Genomic DNA, 6,000 nt, shown 5'->3' with positions numbered 1-6,000 from the left:
AATAAATACTAAAGCAACTGTTTTTTATTTTGGCAAGTTCACTATGACTTAAACGCTAATCATGTGTCAGTTTTGTGTTCACAACTTGCAATTTAATACCAATAAAAACAGTATATAAACAAACAAATATATACACTTTTCAACTGTTCAAAACACAGCAAAAGAAAACCAGTATTTTATTATTTAAAAAAAAAATGTTTGAGAAAATTAAAAGCAATTTGTAGCAATGCCAAACCTCTAATATTGTACTCGGTTGAGCATTTGAACACAATAAATGTCAAATTCCTAACAGTGATAAACTGTAATCGTGTGTCTCATAATTAGGGGTGTTGCAAAATGACATTTCATTTCCATGACCTTTCATTGAAAAGTCCTCTAATAAACACGTGGACGCGGACAAACAACCCGAAACCCGAAAAGACAAGGATTAATGTCCAGAAAAATGTGATCACACCCTGTCAGTTTCCATCTAGTGTGACGGAGCCGACATCCGCTGTGTCGCTGCACATCAACTACATGGCAGCGTAAAACTAATCCCAGGGTTAAACTACAGTCGGGCTGCAGCGCTGACATGTCTTTGAAGACGGACAAAGACGAGACAAAGTGATAATAAAAGACGCTGTCACATTGCAATTTCATCCGGGGAGAAAACCATTGTTGCTCCATTTAACATAGCAAGGTTATCTGGTGACAGGAGACGGGGCTGAGGGAAAAACACAAGCAGTCTGTGACGGATATAATGCAACTTATCCAAAAATGTGTCTTCTCTTAAGTATAATTAAACCATGAATCATGAAGCATGAAAAGATGAGAATAACAAGTGCAATGAGGAGAATGACTGAGCTGTATTGTTAGAGAGGGAGAGAGAGAAATGGGTGTGGAGGGGCAGAATAAAAGAGAAAACGCAAAGTGAGGGATGGCCCAAGTTAAGGAGAGGAAGTGATCAAAGTGAAGGAATATGGAAGGAGTGTGCAGCCGGCCTGGGTGTTGCAGCGGCGGCTCCCCTATTGCATGTGTGCGTATATGCAAAGAGCTTCGGTTGGCCCCTTTTCTCACATGCAAGACCACGGTCGTGCACCTCCGTCTCATTTCTTGCTGATTGCTCGGCTTCATTTCACTGATTGTGGTAAATGTTTCATACACTATTGGAGAGAGTATGCCCACAAGGAGGGCTTCCTTATGAAAAATGCATCCCAACAGATGTCTAGGTCTGCCTCCACTGCCACGTTAACGCTCGTCTCTGCCAACGGAGAATTGATTAGAAAGCTATCTACGCTCACTGCGAGGACAAATTCTTCAAATGCTGCCTTGCATCCAGTTGCATTTGAAAAACATAATTGCAAATCATTAATATCAAAGTTACCGAGGCACTGAGCTGTAAAAAAAAAAAAAAAAAAAAAAAAAAGCAAATTGGGGCTCTTTTTCATACGTGCTATTTTAAGTGTTGTGGAATGAAGATCTTTTGTTGTTTTTGTAAACACGAAAACATCAATCTGTCTGATATTCATCAAAATATATGCGTAATATGAAAAGTGTTCATCGTGGTGCCAAAAAAAAAACCCGTAGAGGATTAATATGCAGCTCTAAATCCCCTTTTAGACTGTTTTTGCTCTTTGTTTTGGTTTTACGGCCCACACAGGTTGAGTAAGAGCTGTTCTCGTGACACACAGGAAAGATTAGCAACAAGCTGGTGGAGAACACGGAGCACGTAGCTGCTAAAAAATATAGATATCTTACTGAGGAGTTGATGAAGCCCAGAACAGATTTAAAAAGGAGAGTAAATATAGATGTCACAAATGACTACTAATAAGACACTGGCTACCCGATCCATGCATCCCAATGGATTCTGCACTTATGCAACTGACATGATGAGAAAGAAAGCACTGGGATCCAGAGTAGCGATTGGGGAGCCATGGTGAGCAAAATGTCAGCAGTTTATCTCCTTTTTTTTTTTTACACCAGTCTACTTAATGTGCAAGTAGCAATTGTTTGTTAATAGGTTAGCCATTACAATATAATAAAGTCAAGATGTGGTAAGTGTTTAGCTGTCATGGATGTTCTGATCCCTTCTGGCTAAAAAAAAGTCCACATTAATGCAGAATAAATGGATTCAATTTAAAGTGCATTAACCATTTCATTAGCGGGTCGCATCCTATGGCAGCCCACGTCCGAACACTGACATCTTCTCACTTTATTGTTTTACAAAAGATGAGCAGCTTCAATGACAACGCTGTGTGTGTGTGTGTGTGTGTGTGTGTGTGTGTCTTATGAGCTGGTAGATTGAGTCAACACATTTCTCATAATAAGTGCCCTTCACTCGTCAGCAGATGCCATTCGGCACAGAAAGATGAGCCACTTCCTAATCTCTTAATGAAAAAAAGTAGGACGGTTAATACTCTTGACAGATTTCAGGGTTATTTCATTATTTCTGCATTTTTGTCCTTCCACGCTCTCTAAACTTTTAAACAAAACATAAAACCAAAATCTTGTGAACACCTTATGTACCGTATTAATTAATTTTTTTAATACAGCCACCGCTCGGTCATTTATAATAAACAGAAGGTGGAGACATTAAGATGAATTGCTCATTAAAAATGTACAAACCTACCATCAAGTCCTGGAAAGTTTCCAGCACTTGCTTTACAATTATTTTTAATCGTTGATCTCTAAAAGTAAAGGGCAACTCTGTATGGCCAATACTGTAAAAGGAAGGTATCCATCCTATCCATATTAATGCATGACTGAGACATTTAAAAGCCTTAAAGGAGCGATATTCAACCTTCAGAGCATGAAAAACAACGATTAGTTACGTAAAGATATGGAGTAATGTCTACCTGAGCAGAAATGGTTGCTCTCCCTCTGTGTGCGTTGTTATCCGAGCTTTGCTCAGCTGATAACGGTAAAAACATTTAAATATTTTTCAAATAAAGAAGCAGTGAAGGAAGATTTGAAGCATAAAAAAGGATAACTTAAACAATAAACCTGATTACTTTGAGTAATAAGTTCATTCTCCTTATTATTTCTTTTACACTGCTATGCTGATGACTCAACTTTATCTTAACGTTCAACAGAATAGCTTCTATTCCTTGCGCTGCCTCTCTCGTATGAGCCTCAGTTATGACAAAATGGAATTTCTTCTTACTTATTTTGACACATGCAAGATTTCCCATACAGCCTCTCGGTTCTTCTAGTAGCTCACAGCAGGAAAGGCTACGGGAGGTTTGGATTTGAGAACTGATCGTTTCTGTGTAGAGTTTGCATATTCTCCCCATATCTGTCCATCTCTATCTTTGCTGTGAGGTGACATTTAGGTGCAGCTATATATATATATATATATATATATATAGATGACAGATGATATATTATTAGGATCAAGCCGGTTTATCAGATCTTGTTGAATCATATACACTGCCATACAGGGTCATTGCTATCAATCAATGTCATCAGGTAAAGCTTAACTCGCTTGCATTAGAATGAGATTATTTCCCCTCTAATGTTGTCAGCCTCCGTTTTACACAGTGACTGTTAGAGACTCAGTACGTCATAGTTAGCATTCGGTCAGGTTCATTGTGATTGGAATTGATTTTTGCCTTTTCTGTTTTCCAGTTGTGTGTTTCTGTTGATTACCATTTAATAAAGGCTTTCAGTGTGACTGAAGGTAAAGTGCAAGGCAAAAATCCTGCGCGTGTAACCACAAAACTCATCATATATTAATTATGTTGCAGTGCTATTAACTTGGCCAGTGTTGGAAACAAGGCATGATTAAAAATGCATGTAGTAATGATTGAGTAAACAGTGAGAATAAGCATTCAGGCTTGTAATACGCCTCAAAACATACTGTAAATATACTCGAAGAGTGTAACATGGTATTGCAACTAAAAGGTGGGTGTGCGATGTGCTGTGTCTAAGCGTGTAACATTTATATTGTGAGGATTTCAGCTTCTTCTTTTGCATTTTACACTTTGAACTTTCGTTGCAAAAAAAGAAAAAAAAAACTGGACCAAATCCATCATAAACATAAATCCATCATAAACCAGATGAGCACAAGGCGCTGAAGAAGCATCTTTGACACTGGTTTGCTCATTGATAGGCTTACAGTATGTTCTTCCTCTGACCTTCCTCCCCACACGGCGCTGAAATGCAAAGTTGTCAATAGCAGAGTGGTCAGGAATGTTGAGCAGCAGAGTTCAAGTAGGCCCACAGATAACATTGCCAGAGGTACGAGTGGGAGAAAGCAACGGCAGCATTGTTGGCGCTCGTTAGCTCATGGTGCTCGTAGTCCTGATAATGGACTGCAGTAACGTGCTGTTTGAGATGGAGGATAAAAAGTCATGATGTGGAGTACTTCTTTTTAAATACGTGGAACTACATGTAATCCAACTCTTGTGTGTTGTGAAACATGTCAGGAGCCCGGCAGGAATGTAGGAATATATTAAAGGATTCCTCTGCATGCATAAGTTAAAGCTATTCTGTCTCCACATGCTCACCTGCACACCTGATGAAACCACCGTTATATCACACTCTACCTGTGACGGTGAGGATTTCAGTAACAAATCTGAAAATAACTATTGACTGCTGAAACTTTTCACATCTGAAAATGTAATTCCACATACGAGATATGGCAAAAAATAAAAAATAAATAAAAATAATGGTGCTGCACTGACGCATACTGTGTTTTTTAGCTGATGTCTGCCTTCCAACACTGTCAAACCTGCAGAATCAAATTTCTTTTTAGAGCAAATCTACCATCAATAAATAATTCTAATGGTGAATCATCCATCATGTCCCCCCATGCAAGGCCGTAGCGGTGCAATCACGAATGTGTTTAACGTGGCCCATTTACAGTGGTAGTGAGTTAATGCCAATTGTATATCATGTGCTTTACCTGGAGGTTGTAAATGCATGGGCAATGGGCTGTGTTGGCTGGGCGAAGGAGCAGGGGACATCATAGCTCGTCTCAGGCATGCCATTTACAGTAATGTGCTGGGTTATTGTAAATAAATGACTGGCCTTAGGTGTGTGAGGCCATTTGGACAACGAAGAAAGAAAGAAAAAACAGGTAGGAAATCAAAAAAAGCAATCACATGAAGAAGCATTACATGGAGGTTTTTTTCCTTCATTTTCCGTTCTTGTTTCCTAACAAACAACTCAAGCATTTGATAGGCAATGTTCTGCTCTAACAAAGTTTAGATGAGCATTTATTCTCTCTCCCATTATCTGCCTCTTTGATAACAAGGTAAAAATGATTTGGTGATCATGGTGGATGGGGGGGGGGGGGGGAAGCGCCAATCAGCTTCCAAATGGAAACTGGATGGAACAAACACAAATTGAATGTGGAGTATCCGTCTCCGGGACGGATAGATGCCCGGTCAAATTCTGAGCACGCTAAACAACTTTTTTTTGGGATGATGATTGTAATTCTCTCAATCCGCCCCCGATGGATGGCGCCGGCCAATTCAGCTGACAGTGCAAACGGCAAAGGTTAAAGTTATATTGAGACCCCGTGAACCAAAATAGCTGCAGAGAATTTTCATTAAAAAGTGAGCAAAAACTAACCACTTTGCATGGACACTGGCTATAGTCATGGTTGAAATTCCCTCACAAAGCTTTCATTACAATGCTCCACTGACTTTGATGAATTCCATTCCACATAGCTCCAATGATGCCCAGGCACACTCACCCTATACACACACACACACACACACACACAAACACACACGAGTGTGGCATGCACAATGACGTAAACACACACTGGGAAGGGAAGAAAGAGAAAGATAGGCATGATTTCAGTGCCCTTTAGGGTGAAGTGCCCCGAGGGTGAAGAAGAATGAATCCAGGCTTCCTTGCTGCACCGTTTCATTGCCAGAGAAGACTTACTTTCCCGGGGCTGTCTTCTTTTTAACCGCCACCCCGAGGGACCGATGTTCCCTTGCGCATGGTGTCTGTCCTATATCGTAGCCTTTTCTATATCTGGTAAGTAACTGGGAGGACTCGCTATTG

This window comes from Eutrigla gurnardus, assembly GCF_963514095.1.
Source record: "Eutrigla gurnardus genome assembly, chromosome: 5".
Lineage (NCBI taxonomy): Eukaryota > Metazoa > Chordata > Actinopteri > Perciformes > Triglidae > Eutrigla > Eutrigla gurnardus.
The sequence above is the reverse complement of the archived record's forward strand: the minus strand, read 5'-3'. Positions refer to the sequence as shown.